Source organism: Oenanthe melanoleuca, chromosome 3 (genome assembly GCF_029582105.1).
Source record: "Oenanthe melanoleuca isolate GR-GAL-2019-014 chromosome 3, OMel1.0, whole genome shotgun sequence".
NCBI lineage: Eukaryota > Metazoa > Chordata > Aves > Passeriformes > Muscicapidae > Oenanthe > Oenanthe melanoleuca.
The window spans coordinates 69,410,862-69,424,205 of NC_079336.1; the positions used below are offsets into that span (position 1 = coordinate 69,410,862).

A 13,344-nucleotide genomic window follows, 5' to 3' on the forward strand; every position below is an offset into this window, starting at 1 on the left:
GCAGGGAGTTAGATATCAGATTTATGAGGTGATGAGCAAAATTTTGTTGAAAAGTACTTGCTGAGTACTCACTTTGTGGATAAGTTTGTTCTATCAAAAAGAGAGAAAAATGTGTCATTCTAGGATCTAAAACCATTCAAGAAATCAAACTTAGGCAGTTTGAGGATGATAGACTGGTCAATCTGAATTTTGTGAGAAGTACAGATATATTAACTTTTCTCCAAGGTAGGAATGAGAGAGATAAGTATTTTTATTAAATGTATTCAGTGGGCGTGGGAAGCCTCCCGCAAGGAATCAAATGTCCTTTGAGTCTATGTCGTGGTAGTGTGGTACTGAAAAACAGAAGGGGTGAAGGAATTGTGAACAGCTGGTGAGTGGCAGTCCTATACCAAAAGAATGAAGTGTGGAGGAGGGGAGAAAGCAATTAAAAAATCCAAAACAACAACAAAAAAGGAGCCAAAATCCTAACGACAATAAAATAAAACCCAAACAGAAAAACAAAACTGAAGTGTTGGGAGTGTACAGTCAAACACCAGCTTCCCATGGATTGTAAGAGCAACAGAAGCCATTGTCCTCTGCTGGGGATGGGAACCATAAAAAATAAACTAGGCTGGGAACATAGCTGCTGTGTGCTCTCAATCACATCTCTCAGGCAAGCCCAACATAACTCCCACTCTTCAATAGGCTGGATGCTCCATGGAGGATGAGTGCACCCCTGCCTAGCTGGGGAGATGATCCGTGAGCGCTCACCTTCCTTAAAAAAAAAAAAAAAAAAAAAAAAGCCATCAGTTAGATCAGTTAGAATGCGATTCCTTCATCAAGGCTCTCAGGTGAGAAGGCAGTAATTGCTCCGCGGCGGGCGGTGGGATGCGGGCAGGGGCTGGCGGCCAAACGCGTGGCGGCCCCGGGGAGCGGCTGCGGCGCTGGCGGGCGGCAGCACGCCCGGCTCCGGGCGCGCAGCTGGCACACAGCTGGCACACAGCTGGCACACGGCTCTGCCCCGGGGCTCCGGCTCACAGCTGGCACACGGCTCTGCTCCGGGGCCCCTCAGCTCGCAGCTGCGCTCCTTCCCGACAGGAGCAGGGCAGAGGTTCGTGCCCAGCCCCGGGCGACGTGCGCTGGCTCTCCTGGCAAGCTGTCCCCATGGAGCAGCGCCGCGCGTTTGTCCTTGCGTGCTTCCACCTGGCACCGCAGGGCTTCAGGGCTTTGGCGCTCACCTACCTCTGCAGGGAGGAGCTGCCTGCTCCCTCCGGCTTGCCAGGCACTGCTCGTGGCTCAGGCAAGCCCGGCACGTTCCCCTGCTTCCCACCCCAGCCGCACCGGGAGCTGGGTGGAACACTGCGCGGGGATGCTGAAAGCACGGGTGATTTTTGAACCGAGCAGCAGCAGCGGTGTGTAGCGCTGTGACAGACGCAGGCAGCAAGGGAAAAGTTTTTCACAGCTTCTTACGGTAAAAATATGAATGGGCTTCACCTGAAACAATGAGACAGAGAGGTCAAAACAAACAGAGAACGTTATTTCTCCCTGTATAGTGTCAATTATAAACACAAAGAAATAAAGCTAGATAAGGATGGCCTGTAAATGCAATTCAACACGAAATGTGGATACAACCTGAACTCAGAAATTCTTAAAAAGCAGAATGCCAGATACCAGGAGGATACATAGGAAGAATCGTCTCCCTTTGCTAGCCCTGTTCTTACACAGTTCTCCTGACCACTGCAGGAGGCTGGGAAGATTTTACTGAACACAAGCCTTGTTTTCTTTGATTTTTCATTTCTCCTTTAGTAATTAAAAAAGAACCTGTCTTTGAAACAGATATATTCAAATCACATGTATCCAAAGTCCTATGTTGCCACATACTTTGACATTCAGTAATTTTAAAACTTTTCAAAAGGCTTCTGCTCAAGGATGGGCTCATCTTTTTTCAGGGTGTGATTGACAGGGGTCTATTTCAAAATACCTCCCATTAAGGGAAAAAAAAAGAAAACTACCTTAATGGTGAAGCAGGGAATGACAGCAGCAGACAAAGGGTCGTGGCTTCTTTGTTCTTGAAATCTGAAGAAAATACACAGAACTCCATTGTATGACTTTTTCATGCACAACATTGTCTCCCTTGACCCCATGCACATCTGCAGCCTGAAGTCCTCTGTTATCTCTGGATAACAGCTGTTGCATCACTGATTATTCATCAGTTCCACTTTAGTCTGCCTAAGGTGCTGTGAAAAGACCACAAGTTGCTGAGTTTACTAAGTGAATTCAAGATAAAACCTAAAATTTCTGCGAAAAAAATAGGAATAACAATGGATAACTCTTACTGGACATTTTGTCTGGTTGTCTGTAGCACATAGGCCTATACTTTAACATATTGGAATTGAAGGATCTTTTAAAAATATCATAGAATCCGCTAATTTTCTCACCTAATTCTTTTATACTTTTCATTTGGCTTTGGAGAGCAAAATGCAAGGGCAAGGAACACATGCAGTCAGTAGCAGAGCCCTTCAGTTATATGATGTGCAGAAGCAGAATTTGCAGAGCGAACAATTAGTGAGGATTTCCAGTTAAAAGAAGGGGGACAAAGAGGAATGTGCACACCCCAACCCCTTGGAATGCAAATACTCCTTGATCTTTATTTGGGGCAGAGGAAGTAATTTCTCTCCTGTCCTCTCACACTTGCTATGGAGACCACAATTCAGTATGCACCTCCTCCCCAGGTAATTCATCTTCTGGGCTCTTCCATCACCACCTCCCCCAATCATTTTCCACCCCTGCCACTCCCCAGTTACCAATGCTCATATTCCCACATGGGTGCTAAATCCCATCAGTTTTTCTGTCCAAAGCACAAGGATGGAAGAGGATATCTTTGATCTCCAAGACTCTTTCATGGGTCATTTGAGAGGTGATGATAGAAGAAGGTGAAGATTTTGAGTTTATCAGCAAAGCATTGATGGCCACCAGATTGCTGGGAATATAATAGTGGATATTCCTGGAAAAAAAAAAAAAAAAAAAAAAAAAAAAAAAAGAAGTTGCTTTGCAGCCCAACACTAAGTTGTTAATGAGCTCCTGGTGTAAATTCATGGGGTGCAGGGACTGACCCCAAGCAGGTGGCTCTGCAGTGACAAACAGCCTCCAGTTATTTACATACAAGTAAGTTGCACAGCTCCTGTCACTGAAATATCTGCATACTAAACATGTGAGTTTATTATTATGGAGTCCACAATGTGCCAGGCATATTACCAGAAATATAAACACACCTTGCAGACTGTAAACCAGAGAAAACATTTTCTGTAGGACCCCAAGGAGGCATGGGCTATATTGTGAGGTGGCCCTGAGTCCTGGTGCTGGTGGCTTATTTCCCTTGTGGCCATCAGTAAAGCAGAACGTTTGGAAGTCACCAGTCTTTGATCTCTCCAGACATGAAGGTGCTGCACATGCTCGGGTGTTGCAGGTAGCTGCAGTCTGTCTGGGATTAGGAGTTCTGTAGCTCAGGTACAGGATGTCAACACCTAAGTCTTCTGCAATGACACAGAGGGACTGTGTGTTGCATATGAGCCAAAGGTACATATGCAACCTTTGTTCTAGATTCCCTAATTTGATTGCAAAATTACTTTTTTCATGCTCTCAACTTGTCTTTTGTCTCCTCCGGTTCATCCACATCACATCCCTTGCAATTATATCACACTCCCTTTGTCCATATGCCAAGAATTTGCCAAGGACTTGCAAAATCCTCATTCCTGATTGTTTACCTGTTTGGTACAGCATTTCTGCCTTTCTTCAGAAAGCAGTTCTGCCATAGCCTCCTTCTGTTGGGCAAAATTATGCAAATTGCATAGATTAAATTGCTGTATAATGGTTGATCAGCTTTTCCTTATTGTTTGCCATTTGCTACACAGGATTTGCGTGCATTTAAGAGTTTTATGTGTTTAATAGTTATTTAAGAGGCTTAGCATAGCTAATACCTTCAAGCAGTTCTGCCCCTGCAGGCTGGAGAGAAGTAAAGGCTACCTCTGGCATTGGTGGTTTTCACTGGGGGAGTTTTAAAAATTGTTTTCAAAGCTGGAGTGGTGAAGATGCTTGGAGGGGGGATATGCAGTGACTGCTGACACTGTTTGGAGAGAGTGCTGCTGTTTGCCAAAACTCACTTCTGTCTCTCTCTGATGAAAGGAGCTACAAAGCAGACCCAGCTCCCACTGGAGGAACGGGTGCAGCAGGATGCGGGTCTCCAAATTCCATGTTTTCTACTGCAGACTGTTTCCACTCATGCACATGCAAATGCTTGGATTCACTTTGGCATGAGCATAGGCTCCTATTCCAGCTCAAGGCTGGTTGCAAGAGAGCATATAGGCATTTCCTCTCAGTTGCCAGATCCTGTTCTCATTAACGTTTTGCCAAAGCATTAATCATACCCCAAATCCCACGTGCCCCTGAGCAGACTCTCCCTCCCAGCTGCCTCATCCCCGTTCCTTGACAGACAGACTTTCATCTCTCTCCCACTCCCTGCACATCCCCGGTTTTTTCCAGGAGCTGCAGCCCCACCAGGGCAGGAACAAAGGGTGCTCTGCTGCCATCGAGCTGCCTTTTAGGCATCCTCGCCCAGGCCACTCCAGCGCACTCAGCAGAGCACACAGAATCCGAGCAATACCTACGGCTTTTCTGCGAGCAATTAACTGAAGAAGTCAGGTTTGGTTTTCTTAAACAAATTAGCCTTTCAGCATTGAGTTATATACACCGTTGAGAAAACAGAGAGTAAAGTAAATACGTCCTTGAAAAGCAGCCCTTCTCCCACGCAGCCCCAGAGAGTACTACTCACACATTTGCCCACTGCAAACAGATGGGCCATTTTCTTGTGTCTCTATTAGGTAATAGGCTCAAGCTGTGAACAAATAAAGCCGAAAACACCCAATATGCCAATGTGTTAATTTTGTCTTCCTGTAGGTGTCCCTGTCGATTGCAAAATTGAGGCAGCCCCAACTTTTTCATTACTTTTTTTTTTTTTTTTTTTTTTCAACAAAGACAAGTCATAACCTTTTTCCTGGGCAAAACAAATTCTGAGCATTTTTTACAGTAACAGATAAATAAAAGTTGTTGAATACAAAACTAACTCTCACAACTTGATGGTCTGTCTGTAGCCGTGTTATTTATTTAGATAGCTGGACTCTCCATTAAAGTTCACATCTCTGTACACCTTGTTTACCAACCCAAAGTTTTAATGATATGCCCAGAACCATTGTATCCAATGTGCCTGTGAATACTCACGGTATACATACATACATACATACATACATATATATATATATATATATACACATATATAAAATTTGTCACTTGAATGTGTTACACGATGCACTTCACTGGGGTGTAGCTCAGGGCAGCATCTGTCTCATGCTTTACACATCCTAAAAACTTGTAATGTGTGAATTGCTCATCATAATTTTTATACACAAACTGTCCCCATGCTTGCACTGGAACTGCCAGAAGGTTTCTACCTTCATCTCCTAAAGACGTCTAGATATTGACTACAAAAGCCCCAAAACTCAATATTCTTTTTCCAAAGTATTCGGTCCAATTCTGCAGTTTTACCTATTTTGCCTAGAAAGCCTTTCTCCCTGCAGAGTCGAGTTCTTCAGCCCCGGGAGGAGCAAGTGCTGAGTGCCACAGGGATTTGTTTACTTCCCAACACAAATTCAACAGTTCTTAATGCACTCAGGCCTGTACCCAAGAGATATAAAGGTGCTTCTCTTTCTTTAAAGCTTAACTTGATTAGAGTCACTCCTATGACTCTTAATTTACCACTATCAAACTGCCTCTCCTATTGTTATAACCTTTCTTTCTTTCACGAGGGCTCTTTGGAAGCTTTTCACATACTTGTTAAATGCTCTTGGTCACAAAGCCTGCTCAAAGTTCCCTTGATCATGTCATTGCTATGGTGTAAAATTGAATTACTTTTACAATGCCTGCTGTACCCTGGCAAAGAGAAGCCTTTCCCACAGTTAAGAGAGGTGGAAGGGCTCAAAAATAAATGAATAAGGGAGGACCAAAAAAGTGAATTTTCATTAAAAGGGGGGAAATAACTTTTTCTTGAAATACAAGAAAGGCAAGCTCAAATAGCTCTTTAGTGAGTGTCTGCCAGACACAAAGAGAAATGGACTGTTGGGGAGGGGTTAATAAGAGTGAAAAGTAAAACATTTAAAGTTTGCTTGATTTTTTGTTGTTGTTGTTGTTATGGTTATAGACAACATCTTGTCTCCCAAGAAGAATCAAGAACATGAACTGCTTTTTTGTTTCAGAAAGCAGCTGTGGGATATTGTAGGGCTGTGGATCACAAAGTTAGTTCTCATCCTTACTTGAGTCCTTTTTGTAGGATTGGACATCAAATGAATGAGGTTACCCAAACCAGAAATAAGTATTAAAACTAGGCAAGCATACACTGAGAGCATACTCCCCATACTCCCAAAAGAAACCCTCTCTGCAAAACAGGCCAGGTTTTGTTGCTTGCATCACTTAAAGGAAGGATTTTGATTATCCCTGCTTGTTCCAGGTTCTTGTCATGCTGTGCAATGGCAGGGCCAGCCCATTGCCTCCTGCTGGAGACAGCAGAGTGCCCCTTGCAAGGCAAGGCTGTCTTTGGGAGAGCTCCTGGTGTCAAGAACTGAGGCTCATTTTCCTTTCCCCTGTTTTTGGTGTCTGACCTGTTCTTTGCTATTACACTGGGAAGCTCAGGTCCCTGCTGTCACAGCCACGAGTGGCTTCCTTCACCTTCAGGTTTTCACATCCTTAGCAGCACATTGAGCCCTCCAGCAGGAGCTCAGGCCAGGGGTGCAGCAGTCATGGCCAAGGCCCTACCTGGAGAGGGTCCAGATGCACCCATTCTTATCTTGGGCAGCTCAGCCCCAGGAGTCCATAAAGCTCATGCCAGTCCTGAGTGGCTTCAGCCCTGCCTTTTCTGTAAAAGGTGCTGTGCTGCCGTATCAGGGGGTAAATCACCTTCCCCAGGTGGTGTCCTTGCAGGTATATATTCTGCTAAAAACTCGCCTTTGTGAGAGCTTGGTCCTGCCAAGAAGGGTGATTTCATTATAGTGTTATCATGAGAGGCGTTTGTGTGGAGCTGCTTCCACAATGCCCTGCCCTCTGATGCAGGCACAGCACATCTGGACACATGTGAGCCCTCTGCTGCTCAAAGGCATTCCCAGTTAACCAAGCAGCAAGGAGAACAATGGGAGCAACACCCTTTTGACTTGCATGGTTTTCATCTTCCTTTTGCTTCCCCTGGATTTTCTAAGGCAGGCTGTGAATACTGAAGTGTCACCACTTGCACTTAAAGCCTTTGCAGGTGATAGTGTGATGCTTGTTCACACCAATATGAGAGGAACCCCCCAGCAGGAAGTCAGTTCTTTCAGACCTCTTTAGAAATGTGTGATAATCTTATAGTGCATCAACACTTTCTCCCTCCCTCTCTCCCTGCCTCTAATTTCTCTTAAACAAGGCTGTGCTAGTCTCTACGTTTTGATGCTGCTGCTGACACAGCTCTCCTTTCTTTAAATTTGTCTCTTTCACACCTCACTACTCAGTGCTTTGAGGACAGGTTTATGCATTCAGTCTACACCTACCCTGCTGTGTTGCACTCTCCATGATGCTTTTTTTCCACATGCTTTGGAAAAGACACATTTGGTGATAGATATGCAGGCCCTTTTGTGTTCTCTTTCTTTTTTTTCCTTTCCCCCTTGTGCTTTGCCTCCTCTCTAAGTGTTGGTCCATATTTTAAATTTGCATGTATGAATCACATTCCACCTATTCTTACTAAGTTCAGATCAAATCAGATGGTTTTTTTTCCTTAACACAACCAGCTTTTATTATGTACCATAATTCTGAAGTTTTCCAGGAAAGGAAAGCCTGAGGTTCAAGACCCTCTCTGGAGTCAATGGCAATTTGAATGTGATTCCACATCCCATAGGAAGACACTTACTGTCAAAATGATGTTTGTTCTATGTATGTATTTGTTTCAATTACCAATCCACCAAATAACCCTTGATAGATTGTTTTATCTTGATGTGCAATAAAGTTGAAGTGTTTGAGAAGAGTTTCCTGGCCAGCTCTATTTATCTCACTGTAGTCTCTGAGTTTCTCTGAGAGGTTGATTAATTTACTCATGCAATTCAGCAAACAGGGCAGCAACTTGATTTCAAATTTGGGAAATAATGATACAGAGGTTAAGCAGTAGTGCCAGGGTCACACTCCAAACAGGAATGTGCTCAGCCTCAAGACTGGGAAGATGTCATGCCAGGCACCAGATGTGCCCTGATTGTCCTCACCACAAACCTGAGAGAGGTTTGAGAGATGAGAGATGAAGGGCTTCAGAACCTCGACTTGGCTGCACCCAGTGCTACTGTTTTGTTTGATGCAGATGAGAAGCAGCTCAGGAGGAACTTATGTGTGAACAGGTAAGTGTGTGGCTAAACCATCACCTCTGGGAGCTGAAGGGGACACCTCTGCTCACTGCTGACCTGTAAAACAGAGTGAGTGACTCAGATTAGGCTTGAGGTGTCTCCCTGGTGACAGGAGATAAGGTCCCTGTGGCTTGTTTAGGGAAAGACAGATTATGTACAGTGAAAGGCCTGGAGGGAGGGAGAGGAGCTGTAATGAGAGAGACAATACATTCAGTATTGCCCTGACCCTGTAAAAGAGAAAGGGGCAGAGACCAAAGCCCTGATCTAGATCAGATCCAGAGATCTGGTTGAGGCTGCAATAAGATCATCTTCAAAGCTTAAGTCCTGACTTCAATATTTGTTTTCTCATCTTGGGTAAGACCTGGATTGAGGACACTGCTTCAGGCACACCTTGAATACAAAATAGTGTGAAATTCAAAGTGATAAATTAAACAGATAGAAATAAGCCATTTGGGAGATGAGAACTTTGACCAACACTGAACTAAATTATGCTTAGGAATTCCAAGGTCAGTCAAGTAGGGTATCTTAACATATTTTATCATGGTTAAATGCCTATTAGCATGGGCCTTCCCAGCAAGTGTCTTTTGGTGCATCAGAAAGAATCAGCTAAAGAGCATTTCTCATGGCTCTTTGAAAAACTCTTGATTTTTAAAAACTTAGCTAAGAGTTGGATTTCTGCCTGAAATCCTGTATCACTGCTTGTCTCTCCTAGGGTGAAACTCTGTGTTCAAACATGTGCACATCTTTGCTATATCCAAGCCCTTTATTGTTATGGATTATTCTTTTTAGAGGTCCCTGAGGACTTTTAAATAATTTTCTTATAATTAGGGGTACATGGTGAAGCATGCACAGTAGCACTCAAAATGGAAATGCTCCTCACATTGCACACTCTTTCTAAGGGTTGTCTGGTTTGGGCTTTAGGGTTTTTCTAGTTTGAGTTTGTCTTACATCAAAAGAGAACCAAGAGAAAAGGGAACAAAATGTTGAACCCACCCTGTTTCCTCTGCCACTACAGTGAAATATGTTCCCAAGAATGGGAACAAGAATGAGAGGAGGTCAAATTATGCAGCGTTGGTATCTAAGTGCTCTGGGAAGGGTTACCAGGGCATTTCCATTATTTGCTGTGGTTGTTCAGTGGTTGTGACATTTAGAGGGTACTTTGAAGAAAACAGACCGGCTGGTAAATGACAGCAGAGAAAGGGGAAGGCAAGCAAATGGAGAGGAGGGAAGTTCACAGAGATTTCCTGACAAGATGAAAGGGGAAAGAAAACTCTGTGAGTTCTTATTCAAAAACCATTTTGGTGGCCTCTGTTTGAATGACAGAATTGTTTCTTAGCATGCTTAACAGCTACTAGGTCCTGTCCAGGAGTACACTTCACCAAATGTCTGCTGTGTTTAACACCACAGTCAGCTTTGTAATGTGTGATGAGAATTATTTTTACAGCTGAGCTTCTTAAGGCAGGCCCACATGTGTGTAAATCCTGGTGGGTTTTAACACACCTCTGTGGCACTAAAGAGAGAAGTGCTGATCTTCACCAGGATTTATAAGGTACACAAAAGTCTTAACACCTGATGTTTAAGCCAAGTGAAAAGCAGCCTGAGAACCTGGTGTGCTCTACAGGGAGCACAGTGTGCATGTGTTGGGATGAGCATGATGACAGCACTTTCCCTGCTGATTCTCAGCACAGTTTTGGTCATGTTACAGCCAAATCCTTACACAGAATACGATAATGATAATTTATGCCAATGAGAAGAAATCCTCTGTCTTTTGCTTGTAACAATAAGCCAACAGTGAAAAGCTTTGGCTTTTGCTGAAACAGTGGTGAAGTGGGCAGTGGAGTTTGAAGGAAAGGAGCCCCAAGCCATTCAGCAGTGCCTCTGTGCCATGGGCAACCTGTCCTGCTCTGCTTTCATTGCAGCCTCTTGGTCCTTGTGGAGCTCTTCACCCAACCATCAATACACTGAAGGTCATAATTCCTAACCTGCCCTGCTGGCTTCCCCGTGGGATTACTCCCTCCTCCTCCTGGTGATCTCATTTCCATGTGTATGGGATGAGGTGAGAGCATGGCCATTTCAAAGCCTCGGAAATGGACCTGCAGCACTGGGGTGCTGAAGGAGGACGGGGGAATCAGCATGAGAATGTTATCCTAACACCTTGGCAAGAATGAGAGCCCTCACACAAATGTTTATTCAGAGGTAGAGAGATGGCCCTGCTGCAAAAATAAAATGCTGGCAGCATTTTATTTTTCACTCTTAGAAGTGTGAAAGGGGGAGGGGTAAAGAAATTTACAACTTTTAATTCCCCCCTGAGACCTACAAGATGCTACAGAGCTGTGGAAAAGCAAAAGGCTTTTAAGATGTGAGAGGGAATTCACTGCCCATGGTGAGCTTAAACCTGCAGCTTGCTCTTCTGACTGTGCTTGGAAAGAATTCAGCCATTAAGTTGATGTCAGCAGAAGATGGATCAGAAAAGAGCAATGGGATTTTGCCCAAGTCATGGCTTTCAAAATCAAACAAGATCATTCTTGTTTGTGGCTGGAAGTGCTCAGCAGCCTGATACAATCTGGCCACAGAGCTGTGCAAGAGGTGAGGTACCTACCAGGAGATCAGCAAATCTGGCCAGGTAATGAAAGTTATCCCCATGCAAAAGCATGTGTCAGCATGGAGACTGCTGCTGAACCGAAGCAGTGCCTGTCCTGCTGCTGCTCAGTGCAAGATGCAGCAGAATGCAAAGGTCTTGTGCTCTGAACCAGCCCAACCTGCTCCCAGCTGTGTCCTGGGAGCTGCCTCAGCTTCCAACAGTTCTCATGTCTTCCATCTATAACAAGAGCAGGACACATGGTTTTCCACATTAACATATCACACCTTTCTCCTGGGTGAGTGCACATATGTGATATTTCTAAACGTTTTGCCCAGCTTTAGGAGAGTTTTGCAAGAAAGCCAAGCCTTGTCTGCCCCCCACAACATCCCTTGGGAGACCAACCTGCAAGTATATTTGACATGCATGGAGCAACAGCAAAATATAATCAGAACATATTGTAAACGGGCATATTTCAAACCCAGAATGTCCATGAGATTTTTCTGACTTGAACTCTTGTGTCCCAAGGATCCTTGGCCATGGAACTTGAGCCCATTCTTCTGTACTGAGAAGGCTCTGACTTGGGGAGGATGACAAATTGTGGTGCCCTGAAGGAGATTAGAGCAGTTAACAGAGAGCATGGCCCTGTTTCTCACACAATTCACAGGGGGGAGTTCACCCAATTTCTAAGGTTTACCTGTCAATGATAAGCATTAGCTCCCTGTTTAAACCACCAGCCTCTGGCTACCTTGTGTTACAGAGACATGACACTGCTCCCCATCAGTGAGTCCATCCCATGTCCAAAGCCTGACCAGCTGAGGGGGAATTGAAGTGATAAGCCTGGCACAGTAGCTTGATCTTATTGACCAAACACTCCAGACAACTAAAAGAGATTACCACATTTATCTGTACATCAGAAGACAGTGGCAAAGACTTCTAACTTGTGTTAGTGTGACCAGGACTAACAGAAGCAAGGCCACTTCTATGGAGCAATGTGTTGACAAGTTTCAATTTTTCATTCTATTTTGCTTTTAAAATAAAAGCAGGCCATTTAATTAAATGTACAGGCATGAATGTGTTGTGCTCAGGTGTCAGAGCAGACTCTTTTTTTAATCAATACAGCATATATTTTCACTTAATGAAATGCAAAACTTTTGATATGGCATTTTTGTCCCATAGATGTTAACACTTAGTCTTTGAAAGCAACAGGTTCCAGAGATTTCCAGAGAATCAAAAGAGCTCCTGGGTTCTGTAAAAAGTCCTCTCTTCCTCTGCTCTGGCATAAGACTTTAGGAAAACAATCTGGTTTCACCCCAATGCTATCTGAGCTGCCCATTTCTAATAGCCAAAGGAAAAGCAGCACTTCCCAAGAAGAGATTCAGGTCTCAAGTGAACTGAATAACCTCTGTAAGAGACTGGCTTTCCCCTAGCTGGGGCAGAAGCAAAGGACCCATGGGGCTGACTGGAATAACACACCTCAGAAAACCAAGCCACCACCACCAAGCCACCAGGCTCCTGGTTTGTGCCAGCACTGCAGGCTCCCTTTAGAGACAGAGACAAAACAGGCACAGTCAGGTGACTGCAGGAGAATATTCTCCCACCTATTTCAGGACAGGCTCTGCAAATACTTGCTGTGTCCTGGACTGGCAAGTGAAGAAAGACAGACTACAGTTTGGATCTGCAGCTTTCAGCCAGCCAGTGCTGGATGAGTGCCCTTAAGTGCCATAGGTTAGATGCCTCCACTCATTTGATGGGAATCTGGGCAAAATACCTTTGCCAGCCTCAGAGAGGAGCTTCAAATTTTCAGAAGTGAAACCCTTTAAAAAAGAAGCAGAAAAAATAGAAGAGATAAATTCATGTTGCAGACTACTTGTTGGACACTTATATCTACAAATTGAATCACCTTCAGCTATGTGACAGCAAAATAAGAGAAACCAGAAACAGCTGCAGTGATTTTTGCTGAAGGAAAGAGCCTTCCAGCCTGGGCTGAGATCTTGCACACAGCCTGGTCACTCTGGCTAGTACTAATCTCACCAGCATCTTGGAAGGTCAGATGATAAGCTTGCACATCCAGATGGAATTTTCCACAAGAGCCACAGGCATAAGTTATTTTCAGTGATCCAACCTCAAACTTCCTATCAAGGCATTTCAATTCCCATATAACTGAAGGCAGAGCACAGCTGGCTACTGCTTTTAGGGGCAGTAAACACGTATGGAAAATTGAGGTTGTAGATTTAAAACACTCAAATAATTATAATTAGACCCAGGACACTCTGAGTTTCATCCCTGAAGTGGAAGAATCATGCAAACAACTGATAGTGAACC

General features: G+C 44.2%; 1 protein-coding gene across 1 annotated transcript in view; it reads right to left on the reverse strand.

Moving 5' to 3' along the window:
• Positions 1-1,423: 1,423 nt before the first annotated feature.
• The window catches only part of FAM120B (family with sequence similarity 120B), an 87,232-nt gene continuing 75,311 nt past the window's right edge, over positions 1,424-13,344 (reverse strand). The window contains exons 11-13 of the mRNA XM_056487755.1: positions 2,784-2,983; positions 1,992-2,055; positions 1,424-1,473 (exon numbers count right to left, since the gene is read on the reverse strand). The gene's annotated coding sequence lies outside the window, so the exon portion shown is untranslated. The remainder of the gene's footprint in view (positions 1,474-1,991; positions 2,056-2,783; positions 2,984-13,344) is intronic.